Raw genomic sequence first — 15258 nt, 5'->3', positions numbered from 1 at the left:
GCTTTCCCTGTATTCATGCGACAAAGACTCTCGCTTTACTTTCTGGAAAGTGAAAAAACCAATCATTTTCAACCTTTTTCATGTAAATCCAATAATAATAAAAGATTTGCTTGTTGAAAACAATAATTATGCAAGAAAATTAATGAAAACAATCAACTACTATCGTCTATCTTTCAAGTACACATTTGTAATCTTTGTAAATTGTGTAATTAATTAACAAAATCAATTCAAGAATGAAGAATCCCATGGAAGGATAAGACAGATTTAGATGATTATGTTCTGACATAGAATAGAAAGAAGGTTACAGAAATCTACAGATGAACGAAATCAAGCAAATCGCCATTAATTTAGCTTTTATACTAAAAAAAAAAAAAAAACAGAGCGTTTCTCTTTGGCTAAAAATGGCTGATTCAAATCCAGAACAAATGAAAGGGGTTTCAGTTTTCAGCTTTTCTACATTTACTGGCACAAAATTGGAAACATTTTATTTACAAAAGTTGAGATTTGAATCAGAACCTAGAGAAGAGACCCTTTTCGAATTTGAATTCAATCTCTGAACCTCGAATTACGACTTCGAAAATATTAGGTGAGAGTGAGAGAAGACTAGAAGAGATGTTCTTGAATTGTATAGAGTATAAAGTCCTACCATCTTGACAAACCATTCTGTTCATCCAAAATCCAAGTTCTATTTCGCCTACTTCTCATTCTACCGAAAACTGAACTGGATAAACTTCGACTTCTGTTCATGGATGAACCATTTGAATTTGAAGAGGGCCTTGATCTCCCGAAGAAAGAGAAAATGTTGCGAAAAACTCTGCCGAATCCACCTTCTCCTCTAGTCCTGTTCCTTCTCGATTCCCACATGATCCTCCTCGGCGTACCTGAACTGTTATTGAACCCGCCGTCCATTTCCGTGTAGACAACTGGAAGCTCTCTCTCGCCACCGCCGGTTCTTCTACTGCCGGAGAATCTTCCAACGGCGAATCCACCGCCAGGTAATCTCCATATCGTTAATCCAACTGTTGCTGATTCTTCTTCGGTTTGGTCCGAGCCTTCTAGATTGGGTGAATTTGTTGAATCTGTTGGGAGTTCGTGGCGGCAAATCGGACAGGAGTTTCGGAGATTCAGCCATGGGAGAATGCAATCGGAATGGTAGATGTGGTTACATGGCATCTCACGAGCTTCAGCTCCGACAACGAACGCTTCTTTGCAGACAGCACAGTGCAATTCGCTGGTAACTTGTGAATCCGAGATCTCAATCGTGGGCAACGATTCGACAGCCGCTTTCGACGCCGGTGGATGTTCTGCCCTACCTAGTCCGTTTATCTCGATCTGCGATAATTGATCGAGCAACCGGTCAAACCCGGACCCCATCAGAAACTCCGACATCGTCGGCGGCAAAGGTTGTAAACCAGAACCTGCTCCATCATCATAATACAGCTCAAAACCTCTATCTCCACTCTCTGAATTCTCAATCCCACCTCCTTCGGCACCACGAAGAACAATAACCGGATTAAACGGCGACCTGTCTCCAGTGTTTCGACGGCCTTCACGCCGGAACCTCAGATCTGACCGATCATTACTTCCAAGCATGTACATCGCGGTTTGAGGAAAACGCCGTCGAGATTCCGGCGGTGAAGGCGCGTGAGAATCCACCGCTTCAATGAATTCTCCCTCGCAGTAAGGACAAACAACGGAGTTTGCAACCACAACAGCTACTCTGATGACGCGTGTGCATCTGTAACACCAATACGACGACGCCCTGGACATGTTTACACACACACAAAAATAACAAAAACTTTGAAAACCAGCCCGTTGACCGGTGAGCTTGAAATCGGAATATCAGTATGTCAGATCCGGTGAATCTATATACGTCGCCGGAAAATATAATTTACAGATTCCGATGATGTGGTGGTGTATATGGAAGCTAGAAAGGGCGCGCACACATATAGAGAATAGAAAATGAGGGCATGGATTGATTCGAGGAAAGTAAGAGGAAATTTGGTTTTAAAGTTCACGCGTGATGATGATGGTGGGGGTGGGGGTTGGGGTTGGGGTTTTAACTTTTAACGGCAGTAAATTTAAGGAGCGTTGTTTGTTGTGTTGCTTTTGCCTTTTGTTGGCATCTGTTGACTGTTGGACGCGTACCAACTTAAAAAGGCTTCGTTATACCGTTGTATCTTACATAAAAGTTTTATTTAAGGTTATTTGCTAATTTTTAAAATAGTTATATTCAAATAATTAGATATTTGAAATTAAAATACAAATCATGGTGATCGAAGACACTGTGAGAATGGAAACATAATTTTGGAAAGTAAGCACGTTTAAAATTGATTAATATTTAATTAATATTTAATAAAATATGGATATTTTAAAAATAAACGTTTGAAAAAATAATATAAATAAGTATAAAAAATAAAATTGCTATTAAGAGTGGTGAAAATAAGTTATCAGGTTAATTAACTTTTCGTTTTGTTCAAATTTAAGTAATTTTATTTTTTTGTATACATTTAATAATTTAACTTTTTTAATTTGTTCATATATTACCAATGTCACTTGCTATAGCCAGTGATAATAGTAATATATAAACATATATAACAATTAAATTGTTAAATGTGTATAAAAATAAAGAAATTACCTACATGTGAACAAAACTATAAAAACAATTACCTTGTTAACAACAAGTCATTTTCCTTATGAAAACATCATGAGGTTGATCGACTCAAAACTGAAACTATCCAATGGTCCTTGAATTTGAATTGATCTAGTTTAATTCCTTTAAAAGTGCAATGCTTTGTTTGGAAGGAGCTAGAATTCCGGTTGTTGATATATTAGCTTATATAAGTATTAAGGATCCCGTTTTAGAGTGTAATTTTTGCGGGATTGATTCACAATCTTTTGCTCACCTACTCATTAAATGCAATTTTGCCATGATAGTTTATAGGAGGGCGCTGAAATGGTGTGAGATTTAAGGTAGATATTTTTTTTAATCTTTTTGAATTACTTGATTATGTTGATTCATATGGGAATTGCCTTTGGAAAATATGGAAATCTCTAATAAAATCTCAATATTTTGGTTTAGTTTACAGTTTAATCTAAATTTTTATTTTTTGAATAGAAAAAGTATAATTATTTAATATTTTACTCAAATTAACGAAATAGTTCTTATTTTTTTTCACAGAAAAAGACAGAGATTATCGTATAAAATTAGATAATCACGATTTTTCTGTTCAAAAAAATAAATGTTGATATTAAATTGTAAACTGACCTAACATATTATGATTTTATAGAATATTTCCCCGAAAAAGATTTGTAACTAGCATCATTTTCTTTTACATGTTATGGAATGTTTGGACGGCAATAAATGACAAGGTTTTCAAAAAAATAAGTTCCTCTCCAGCTAGGATTTTTTTTTAACGTATCCTTGATATACCTTTGATGTAAATACATGAGTAAGCTTGGTTCTCGTAGTTTGTAGATTGATGTTGTTCGCCATTTAATCACTTTACTATTTAACAAATTGAACATTGTTGTTTGTTTTTCTGCGATTAACTTCTTTGTAATCGAAGGTCTTATTTATATATTTATTTGTTGTTACAAAAATAACCATGTTAATTATATTTATTATTTTTTAATTTAATCAAAATTTAATGAAAATTATCAAAAATAACCATTATGAGTCTTAAAAAAACGGACAACTCATTTGTGAAATTACAAAAAAAACTACATTATTTTGGTGATTTTTGCAAACGGATGTCTATTTGGCAGATATCATATACGAAAATAAAAAGTTTCATGTATTATTAGTATAAAATCTTATTTTTTGTTTTTCATTTAATAATAATAATAATAATAATAATAATAATAATACTAAAAAATGCTAACACGTAGCTATTAAGAGCTATTAAGGTTACTTTTAAGGTTGTTATAAACACCCCTTTAACTATATTTATCCCTTAAAGTCAATCAAATTAAATTTTTGAAATTTGATTTAACATCATTTTTATCTTTTTTGACACACACACACATATATATATATATATATATATATATATATATATATATATATATATATATATATATATATATATATATATATATATATATATATATATATATATATATGAAACCCTTTTCTGCACCATTAAGGTGTCCACGTGTTGTGATATATCGGAGATGGTTGGATTGAGATTGTAGATGAGTTCCGTGCAGACTCCTTCTCCTAATATCACAGTACAAAAGAGAAAAATGACCGTTAGTCGACGCCTGGGAGGAATTCCTGGGACGAAGCTCCGACGATCAAATTAGAATGAGGCCAGAGAGAAATAAGAGTAAATAACATGAAAAAGAGTTTCGTCCTCTTCTTCGTGAGGAAGAAGGACCCTTTTTTACTGGTTTAAGAGGCGTGTGCCCCTTAACTGATTATGTTGAGCATTCCCTCGTGTGGTGCGACGTGGCAGACCCGTATTGGAGGATCATCTGTCACGTCTTTTTGCCTCATTTCCTCATTGGCTAGAGGGGTATCTTTTGACATTATAAGGATCGTCGCTATCGTCAGATAGGCAAGTGGAACTCTCTGATTGGTCCCATATTTGCCGGGTTGTTATTCCTTGGAGAAGAGGTTAAGGCGCGGTTGTGCACCTCATACTAGTGATCTTCGCGTTGGCGAAGGCCCGACCTTAACCTCGGACTTCGTCCGACTGGGTTCTGACCAGGCCAAGCTTGTCGTTAGTTTGACTTTTCCTTTTTTGACGTTCTCCCTGAGAGGTATGTTAACAAGTCCCTTAGGCTTGTAGGTGTATGCGTTGGCTTAATAACGTCGCCGTTCGAGCCTATATTACAACACGTGTATGTCAGAGATTATCTCTAGCATTTGACAGGCTTTAGACAACGCCATCAATGTGTGTCAGATCCATCGTGAGACAGTTCGTGACTCTAGTTTTTTCTTTAAAATCCCCTTTTTTCTGAGACCTTTCATCCTCACCTCTTTTCTTTGCTTTCGTTGTATCGACTCAAACATTTTCGCAAATTTTTCTTTCCTATCATTCATCGGTTCTTGACTATGGACCATTATTGTAGAGTCCCTACCGTGGAGGAATTACAACTTCTACAAGATCGTTTTGGTTTCTTACCATAGCATAGTGTGATGATTCCGACAAAGGGGTTATCAATCTATAAATGTCCTCAAGCGAAAGTGGGGGTTCCGATCCCTCTATTCGAATCGGGGTTGCATTTGCTGACATCTGATCGACATGATTGTGCATCACTATGGATTTTATGTTGACGAGTTAACCCCGAGTGTCGTCAATAAGATTGTAGGTTTTGAACTGATTTGTCGTTCTCTAGGTTGTATACCCACTTTTTGGGTTTTCATTTACTTTTTCTGTTCAACAACGAACGCTGGTGTTTGCACTCTAGCGAAAAGGTTGGGCATTCATCAGTTGATCTCCGAACAATATACTCCCAAGAAAAAGTGGCTTAGACAATGGATTTGGGTTAACCGAAACCTTATGGGGTATGGGTTTCGCAAAACATGAGACTTTCCTGACCGTCTTCCTAATTTATTCAGGAGTAACTTAACTATTGTCAAATAGCTAGGAAACATCACTATCATTGGAGATAATTGGGAAGATTTCATTCTTGCCGTAGCCGGTATGAGTGCTGCATGGAGGGCTCGTGGGAAGATGATGTAGTTATTCGTTGTGAGACGCGGTATTCACTCATCTCCTTCCCCTCCCCCTCTTTTTCTTTTTCAAAAACAAAGTAGAAAGGAAGAGAATAGGGTATATTGCTCGCTTGTGAGTTCTTATACTTGGCATTTGTTTTTTTACAGGTGTTGAAGCCGAGATTTCCTTAGAGATGGTCCTGCGTGGTCACTATCGGGGTAAGCTTTGCCACTGGGAGATCGATCTTTTAGAGGCTCTTCGCCCTCTTGTGTCTAAAAAACGCATGCGAGAATTTGCTGGATTTCTCTCAATAGAAGGAGGAAATACTTGTTCCAGCGGACCAACCTCGCATTCCCGACTGGCTGTTGGGGTTGTTTCCCCAGTTCATTTACCGGCTCCGGCTTCTTTTGGTTTGCCTGTGGGGGTACAAGCAGAAAAAGGTACTGTCCATATTAAGAAAAGATGAAGTTTACATGTCGTGCTATAGTCGGATGAGGAGACTGAATCTGATGATGCATGCCTCTATCCTCGCAAGATGCATAAGACTGTATCTGTGGCCAAGCTACTTGGTGGTATCGACGATGTTCTTGGTGATAGATTTTTTGTGCCTGGGCAGAAAGAGAAAGAGGTGGTGCCTAGTTCTTCAATGACACCTCCTTTTCCGTTTATTGGTTTACTCTCCATTGATATCGATTCCGGCTCCGTGTTGGAGGGTACACTGGGCTCATCTGGAGATTCTTCCCATTTGGGGGAAGCCTACCATGGTTGACAAAATAGGAACTACGTCTCACTCCTTGTCTTTCGAGGCCTATACTCCAGGTTGGGAGATTACTAGGGATTCCTTACTGTCGAAAGACATCAATGCCCAGGAGTGGGGTAGCTGTGCTCACCCTCTAGCTACGATGAAGTTTCTTGCAAGCCAATCGAGTGCTCGTATGGCCGATGACCTTCTTTATCTCGCGACTCAGGCTTCTGCCCTTATGGTTGTTGTCGCCGACCGGGTTTTCCGTGCCGACGTGAATGAAACACAGTTAAAAACTTTTCAAGGCACCATGATAAGCATAAGGGAGGAACTCCATGATTCAGAGGTTGAACGCCGAGTACTTTTAGAGCAGAATTGTATTATGGCATGCAAGAAGGTCGCTTTAGAAGATCATGTGGCCACTTTGGAGGGCCAAAAAGAGTGACTTGAAAGTTAAGTTAGTTCTCTTACTCGAGAGAAGGGGGTGCTAGAGATTGAGTTGACCAGGTGCCAATGTCAGCTGACCTGTGCCCGTGTTGATGGTGTTGTTACCCGAGGCGTTTTGCAATGGATGCTGGAGAAGGGGGTGGTTTGCATAATTGATAAAGTTATCGAGAGCACAGAGTTTTCCAGTGGGATCCAGGGCATTCGTAAGGCATGTGAGGCCCTTGTGTAACACCCAAAGTCTGGAAGGCAAAGAAAGGAAAGAAAACCCTAATTTTTAAGGGCCACTCGGCGAGTCCAAGGAGGAACTCGGCGAGTCCGAGCGGGATCCAGGTCGAGGAGTGAGTGACCGACTCGGTGAGTCGGCCAAGGGGACTCGGTGAGTCTGGTCTGTGCGAGGAAAAACCTAAATTCAGGACTTGGAGCCTATTTAAACGTGTCATTCTCTCCCCTAGGGTTCCTTTACTGCCTCTTTCACCCAGAACATCGAACCCTAAGGCCCATTGTTGCTCATTCAAGCTTCCAATCCATTTTTGGGTGATTTGAAGGAAGGAGAAGAAGGGGAATCATTGAAGCTTCAAGGATTGGCCTTAGATCTAAAGATTGGGGAAGCTTTCTGAGTTATTGAAGGTATTAAGTCGTTCTCTCCTTTAGATCTAGTATGGTTGTGAGTTTTGGGGGTTTTCTAGCCGTGATTAGCTACCCCTTTTGAGTTAGAAGACAGATCTGAAGTTGCTAATTCTGATCTAAGTATATTATGGTCCTGAGAAGCATAAAGTATCTGCCCTTGAGTTGATTATGGAGCCTCTTTGCCTTAAACCCTAGTTTATGGTGTATTTTGCCTAGATCTTCTTCTCTACACGTAAAGTTTGCAAATTTACGTGAGGAATAGGCTTGGGAAGGGTAGATCTACTGTTTGGAGTCCATGCATGACTCAAAAGCCCTCTGCATGTAAGGGGATTTGAATGGACTCGGTGAGTCCTTTGAGTGGACTCGGCGATAGCATGAAGATTAGGAGCAACTCGACGAGTGGGATGAATAACTTGTCGAGTCAGATGAAGATTGCTTTGGACTCGGCGAGTCTGTTCTTGTACTCGACGAGTCAGGTCGTGAAACACCAAACCCTTCGAGTTGAGACTCGAATCAGTGAGTAGAGTGGAGACTCGGTGAGTTGGACAGGTCAGGACTCAGAAATAGGTAGACTCAGCGAGTCATGGACTGACTCGGCGAGTCGAGATGCGAAAAGAAGGACACTGAATATATGAACTCGGCGAGTCAGTAGGTTGACTCGGCGAGTAGGGTTGACCTGGAAGGTTGACCTTGACCAGGAATTTGACTTTGACTAGAGTTGACTTGGTTGTCTCTCGGGGGTCAGTTAGACTCAGTGTTGCTTTGATATTGGTAGTTCGGGGAGCAAGGGGAGCAGGAGTTCAGAGAGTTGCCGGGCAGCAGTTAGTGAGATCATCAGCAAGTTCAGCTAGTGCATGTGAGTTTCCTTTGTGTGAATGGGTCTAAGGCCACAATGTCGGCCCATGTAGTGATGAGTAGAAGGCCTGGGGGTTAGCCCTAGGCACAGTATGCTAGTATGATATTCAGGACGAGGTCCATTAATAGCGGGCGGGTGCCCAAGTATTTGTTTATATGATAGTTTATACTTGTTGTCTGCGTGATACATGTATGTGCCTGGTAGGGAGGTGAGTGTGGGCGAGGTCCCGTATCTCACTAATAGCAGAGTGTGGATGGTGTTCCATATCTCATTAGTAGCAGAACAGGGGCGAGGCCCAAGTTAGGGAAAGGGTGAGTGTGGGCTAGGCCCGTAACTCACTATCAGTAAGGGCGTGGACGAGGTTCCATGACTCATCAGTAGCAAGACAAGGGCGAGGCCCATGATAGGCAAGGCCTTAGGACAGAACCAGTGTACGTGTTTAGTTTATGTGTTGTGATATGTTTATGTGTTATTATTTGTTAGTGGGCGAGGCCCGGTGACAGGCGAGGCCTAATTGAAACAGATCTGTATCCGAGCAGGGCTCGAAGCCAGGCGGGCCCTGGAGCGGCGGGGCCGTCATAGCGGGCGAGGCCCATGATAGCGGGCGTGGCCCAGAATGTGTTGTATGTGGGGAACTCACTAAGCTTTGTGCTTACGATTTTCAGTTTTGGTTTCAGGTACTTCCGGTAGCGGAGGGAAGAGCTCGGGGTGATCGCATGGCACACACCATAGATTAGACAGCCTGGGAATGTTTACTCTGATAACGAACATGTGTTTTGAAAATTAATACTCTGATTATGTTTTGGAATGATGAATTTGCTTAAAGTAATGTTTTATTAAAAGAAATTTTTGGTCTTGAATTTTGGGTTGTTAGAAGTTGGTATCAGAGCCTTGGTTTGAGGGATTCAGACATGCTCTCGGGTGTGTCTGAACTCAAATTGAGGAATTGGTATAGAAGTTTTCAAAATGAAAAGACAGTTTTGTAAAAAGAGAGTTCTGAGAAAGAAAACAGTTTTAGAAAAGCAAAAAGAATTCAGAAAGAAAAGAACTTTGAATAGAGAAAAGAGGTGTGGTGCATGCAATCAATCGAGCTCAAGTAAGTACCCCAAAATACCCATACCAATCTATGTTTTGATTATTAGTTAATAGAACAGCATGCTAGATTAGGACTAAGGACCTAGGGAGGATGCCTTATGTGCCTGTTATATGTGGTTTTGAGCTGCATGATAGTACTGGTTAGACAGTAGTAGGATAGCCTGTTTAGGTTATGCCTTAGTTTATGAGTTTGTGTTGCATGCTAGTTCAGATTCTTGATATGATATTATGATTGCTTGAGTATGTTATGGTTAGATTTTTCCCTTAGTCTTAATGCTGCTTGCTTTGTGCATTGTGGGATTCTGAGTGATGGAAGTTAGCCATTAGGTGGATACGACACGTCACATGTGATCAGGGTTGAATAATCTCAGAGTGTTGGATTTGGTCGTATTGCACAACTCTTGTTTGAGTCCAACCGTTGTAGGGACAAGTCTTTTACTTGAAGGATTATCTGAGCCTCGTCATATGTGATGGTATCCAGGTGATGGCTAATTGGCATCACAAGGAGACCTTCAACAGCTGAGGACTGGTTTGAGTTGAGTTGCAGGTTTCCCTAGGGTAAGCCTAGGATGAGGTAGTGCTGAGAGCAGTAGTAGTAGAAAAGGGACCTGGTGGAGTCGAAGCAGTTCTTGAGGAAAGTACGGATAGATGTGGAAGGTAGTATGGGCCCGTACTACTGAAAGTAGAGGATCCATACTCGATTCGGGAAAGGCCGAGACAAGACCGGGAACCTGGTAGTGCGTATGTTTGGTCTCGCAGCAGTGAGGAGTATTTTGATAGTGGTTATGTTATATGTTTCAGCATGGTGACGTTGCGAGAGAGACCAGTGGGCGGATCAGGTGCCGGAGAGGGATCAGGCTCGGGTTCAGGGGCCGAGCAGCTTGAGGAGCGGATGAGGGAGTTGATATCAGCTGAGGTTACACGCAGTATTCTAGATCAGACTCCTGTGATATTTGGCACGGTCAAGGAGGGTATATTGGAGATTTTGGATGAGAGGCTGGGAGCCTTCCGTACTGAGATGATGGCATTGATGGGAGCGCGTACCTTGACATTTCGGGAGTTCAGGGCTTGTGGGGCACCAGATTATCATGGGGCTAGGGACCCCATCGCTAGCAGCAGATGGTTGGCTGATGTTGCCAACGCATTCCGTACGAGCCGGTGTCCTGAGGAGGACAAGGTCAGACTCGCTTCCTGTATTCTGAAGGACATAGTGAGGGATTGGTGGGAAGAGATTGGTCATGCTTTGGGTGATGATGCCGCGTTGGACGCGATGACTTGTGGTGCTTTTTCAGCCAGGTTTAGGGCGGAGTTTTCACCAATTATTGAGGTGCAGTAGTTGGCACGGGAGTTTCAGGATTTGACGCAGACCACTGAGACTGTGGCGGAGATCACCACCAAGTTCATGGAGAGGGCTCTTCTTGTACCGCAGTATATCGCAGATGAGGAGATGAAGAAGGCCCAATATCACGAGATGTTGAGGGATGACATCAGGGAGTTCGTGAGCAGGTCCAACTGTAAGACGCTGGAAGATATGATTTCTCGGGCCAGGGAGAGAGAAATTGATTTGGAGGAGATCCGGAAGAGGAAGCCGGATGAGGTTCAGGTAGCCGCGAGTTTGGGCAAAAGGCCCAAGGGATCGGATTCGAGATCGAGGGATTATCAGGATCGCAGCCGATGCGGGAAGTGTGGCAGGGCGCACGGGGGCGCGTGTAGGAGTGGTAGTGGTGGTGAGTCTGGCTGCTTCAAGTGCGGTCGGACTGGTCATTTTAGCAGAGATTGTACTGTTACCACCACTCCGGGATCAGACTTGTTATGTTTTCACTGCAATCAGCGGGGCCACAAGAAGGCCCAGCGCCCCAATTTGTTTTTAGCAGGACTGGTGATGGCACCTACCCCTGCAACTTTGAGGATCACAGACGGCCGTCAGGGTCGTTTAGAGGCACCTGCAATAGGAGGCAGGGCTTTTCAGATGGCTACCTTGGAGACGCGAGTAGCGCCGGACGTTGCAGGTATGCGACTTCCGTTTTCAGTTCTTTTATTTGTGCATGATTATATTGTTATGGTTCTGCATCATTATCAGTATGAGTATTTTTTTTTGAGTGGTTTGATTGTGATCGAGTTATATGCCATCTGCATACCTTAGATAGTTGGATAGTAGTTAAGGGATGGGTTCTATTGGAGAAGGTTACTTAGGGTGCAGTAACTGTAGCATGCCTTGGAGGGACTTGGTATGTCTCGCTAGTTCAGAGCCGTATAAGTTTTAGAAATGGAATGGTTAAATCCCTAGCTATGGTAAGCTTGGGATTCCTTAGCAGATTGATTATGGAATGGTAGCGAGGATTGGGATTTCTTTTCGAGCATTGAGAAGCAAGGGTTAAGTAGGATCGAAGTGGGGGAGAATTCTATGAGCGTGCAAAGGTAAGAGCACGCAAATCTAGAACGAGTACGCGATTTCTGAGAAGGAAAAGAGGTAGTTCAGCGTTTGATGGAGTGAGTGGTTCAGGGTTGGGAGTTTGAGAAACTCCCCATCAGTCGTGCGCGTAATGGTGATGGTGAGTATGTGGTTCGGAATTCAGGTTGAAGGATCGCCTGTAGGGCTCGTGTGATTCGGAATGAAGATCTTGAGGACAGATAGCATGGGATGATTTTGTGTTAGTAGACAGTGGCATAGGCAGCATGTAGAGCATGGAAGAGCGGCAGGAGAGCCTCAGCCTTTTTCACTAGCAGTCAGTGGTGGAAGGTGTTGTAAGACTACGGGGCAGCCTTAGCATTCACTAGCAGTTAGTGGTGGAAGGTGTTGTAAGACTACGGGGCAGACGTAGCATTCGCTAGCAGTTAGTGGTGGAAAGTGTTGTAAGACTACGGGGCAGCCGTAGCATTCACTAGCAGTCAGTGGTGGAAGGTGTTGTAAGACTACGGGGCAGCCGTAGCATTCACTAGCAGTTAGTGGTGGAGAGTGTTGTAAGACTACGGGGCATCCGTAGCATTCACTAGCATTCAGTGGTGGAAGGTGTTGTAAGACTATGGGGCAGCCGTAGCATTCACTAGCAGTCAGTGGTGGAAAGTGTTGTCAGACTACGGGGCAGCCGTAACATTCACTAGCGGACGGAGATAGAAGGTGATGTAAGACTGCGGGTAAGCCGTAGCATTCCGTAATAGCTTCGTTGGCAGAGTTGGGGCGAGGCACTTATCTCCTAGCTTTCAGATAGGTATCAGGAATGGGCAATGGATGAGAATGGTAAGGAGTATGCATGTATAGCCCTTGAGAGGTGAGACCTTCGGAGAGGCCATTCTAGGATATAGTTGGGTGAGACCCGTGGGCGAGGCCCGTATGAGAGTAGCAGTATAGGTGAGACCTGAGAGTAGGGTTGCTCAGTAGTATGGTTGGGTGAGAACCGTGGGCGAGGCCTAAGCGAGAGTGGTTAGACAAGTGGGACTAGAAGGTTAGAGGCAGGTGAGACCTGTGGGCGAGGCCCGTGAGTTTTAGCAGCACGGGTGGGACCTGGTAGGGATCTTAGTGTCTGGATAGCGGATCGGGGATCCCAGGAAATTGTAGTGCCTGCATGGCAGGATAGATTGAGCAGTTTTAGGTGGTCGAAGTTTCTTCGAAAGCTGCTGGGAGCGACTAGTAGGTGTGTTGGGTCAGCGATCGGTGGGAGCCGGTAATCCAGATATTGATAGGTTGGTAGGAACCAGGGTGGTCTCAGTTCATCCGGAAGCTAGATAAGGAATAGTAGAATTTCCAATCAGTAGCAGTGCGAGTATGCAGCGTATGGTGGAATTCATTTAGTTGATCGTGGGGTGCTCGACACCAAATGATAGTAGGAGGAATGCCCAGTGGATACTAGCGATAAGGACCCGTACTGGAAGTAGCGGGAGTAATAGATTTGGTGAAGACAGGGTCTTCACGGTGGCAGAGGAAATAGATGGTTATGGAGCATTGCCGTGGGAAGGCAAGGAAAGAAGGGGTGAACCCCTATGGGTTCAGTTACAATACTCGGAGAGTACAAGAAGGATTGTCGGTTGAGTAAGTTGTGTTTCTAGAATGTTTAGGGTCAGGATGGACCTGAGATTATTATCCGTAAGGATTGACGTTAGTCTAAATGACTGAGCGGAAGGCCATCGAAGGTAGGCAGCTGGTGTTAGAATAATTGGTGGGGTATTGGAGGTAGATTGCAGGCGGTGGATCATAGCAAACTTCGAGGATGAAGTTTAGTTTAAGTGGGGGAGAGTTGTAACACCCAAAGTCTGGAAGGAAAAGAAAGGAAAGAAAACCCTAATTTTTAAGGGCGACTCAGCGAGTCCAAGGAGGAACTCGGCGAGTCCTAGCGGGATCCGGGTCGAGGAGTAAGTGACCGACTCGGCGAGTCGGCCAAGAGGACTCGGCGAGTCTGGTCTGTGCGAGGAAAACCCTAAATTCAGGACTTGGAGCCTATTTAAACGTCTTATTCTCTCCCCTAGGGTTCCTTTACTGCCTCTTTCACCCAGAACATCGAACCCTAAGCCCCATTGTTGCTCATTCAAGCTTCTAAGCCATTTTTGGGTGATTTGAAGGAAGGAGAAGAAGGGGAATCATTGAAGCTTCAAGGATTGGCCTTAGATCTAAAGATTGGGGAAGCTTTCTGAGTTATTGAAGGTATTAAGTTGTTCTCTCCATTAGATCTAGTATGGTTGTGAGTTTTGGGGGTTTTCTTGCCATGATTAGCTACCCCTTTTGAGTTAGAAGAGAGATCTGAAGTTGCTACTTCTGATCTAAGCATATTATGGTCTTGAGAAGCATAAAGTATCTGCCCTTGAGTTGATTATAGAGCCTCTTTGCCTTAAACCCTAGTTTATGGTGTATTTAGCTTAGATCTCCTTCTCTACACGTAAAGTTTGCAAATTTACATGAGGAATAGGCTTGGGAAGGGTAGATCTACAGTTTGGAGTCCATGCATGACTCAAAATCCCTCTACATGTAATGGGATTTGAATGGACTCGGCGAGTCCTTTGAGTGGACTTGGTGAGTAGCATGAAGATTAGGAGCAACTCGACGAGTGGGATGAACAGCTCGTCGAGTCAGATGAAGATTGCCTTGGACTCGGCGAGTCAGGTCGTGAAACCCCAAACCCTTCAAGTTGAGACTCGAATCAGCGAGTCGAGTGGAGACTCGGTGAGCTGGACAAGTCAGGACTCAGAAATCGGTAGACTCGGTGAGTCATGCACTGAATCTGTGAGTCGAGACGCGAAAAGAAGGACACTAAATATATGAAATCGGCGAGTCAGTAGGTTGACTCGGCGAGTAGGGTTGACCTGGAAGGTTGACCTTGACCAGGACTTTGACTTTGACCAGATGGTTGTCTCTCGGGGGTCAGTTAGACTCAGTGTTGCTTTGATATTGGTAGTTCGGGGAGCAAGGGGAGCAGGAGTTCAGAGAGTTGTCGGGCAGCAGTTAGTGAGATCATCAGCAAGTTCAGCGAGTGCATGTGAGTTTCCCTTGTGTGAATGGGTCTAAGGCCACAATGCCGGCCCATGTAGTGATGAGTAGAAGGCCCGGGGGTTAGCCCTAGGCACAGTATGCTAGTATGATATTCAGGACGAGGTCCATTAATAGTGGGCGGGTGCCCAAGTATTTGTTTATATGATAATTTATACTTGTTGTCTGCGTGATACATGTATGTGCCTGGTAGGGAGGTGCGTGTGGGAAAGGTCCCGTATCTCACCAATAGCAGAGTGTGGATGGTGTTCCATATCTCATTAGTAGCAGAACAGGGGCGAGGCCCAAGTTAGGGAAAGGGTGAGTGTGGGTTGGGCCCGTAACTCACTATCAGTAAGGGCGTGGACGG

The 15258-nt window shown here is 43.4% G+C and overlaps 1 pseudogene; it reads right to left on the bottom strand.

Moving 5' to 3' along the window:
* Positions 1–263: 263 nt before the first annotated feature.
* LOC145009327 (E3 ubiquitin-protein ligase RDUF2 pseudogene) lies at positions 264–1981 on the bottom strand (annotated as a pseudogene).
* Between the last annotated feature and the right edge of the window lie 13277 nt (positions 1982–15258).

This window comes from Lactuca saligna, chromosome 8 (genome assembly GCF_052625555.1).
Source record: "Lactuca saligna cultivar CGN05327 chromosome 8, ASM5262555v1, whole genome shotgun sequence".
In the NCBI taxonomy this organism is placed as follows: Eukaryota; Viridiplantae; Streptophyta; class Magnoliopsida; order Asterales; family Asteraceae; genus Lactuca; species Lactuca saligna.
Note: the sequence above shows the minus strand (reverse complement) of the source record. Positions and strands in the feature narration are given on the sequence as shown.